Source organism: Dinoponera quadriceps, unplaced genomic scaffold (assembly GCF_001313825.1).
Source record: "Dinoponera quadriceps isolate SergipeBrazil2010 unplaced genomic scaffold, ASM131382v1 scaffold5685, whole genome shotgun sequence".
Taxonomy (NCBI): Eukaryota; Metazoa; Arthropoda; class Insecta; order Hymenoptera; family Formicidae; genus Dinoponera; species Dinoponera quadriceps.
Window position 1 is genome coordinate 13,122 of NW_014560135.1, and position 324 is coordinate 13,445.

Here is a 324-nt window from a genome sequence, read left to right on the forward strand (position 1 = left end):
AAGATATCAGTTAAAAATTCTATTGAAACATATTTTTACCACATATATAAATTTCCCTGTATAGAAAATGTATGAAGTTTTAGGAGAAAGTAAAAAATATATTTGACCTATTTCTCTCTAATATAACTTATATTGAATGTAATATTGTAAAACTTTTCTTATTTTAAAGTAATGCTTTTTGAAAAATTATTATTATATCGTAATTATTATAAAAAAGATTGCACAATAAATTACCAGTTAAAATAAGTATCATATATACATATGTATACATTATTTTAATATGAGTTTATCGTGCATTATGCCATTTTTTTTTCGTAAAAATTT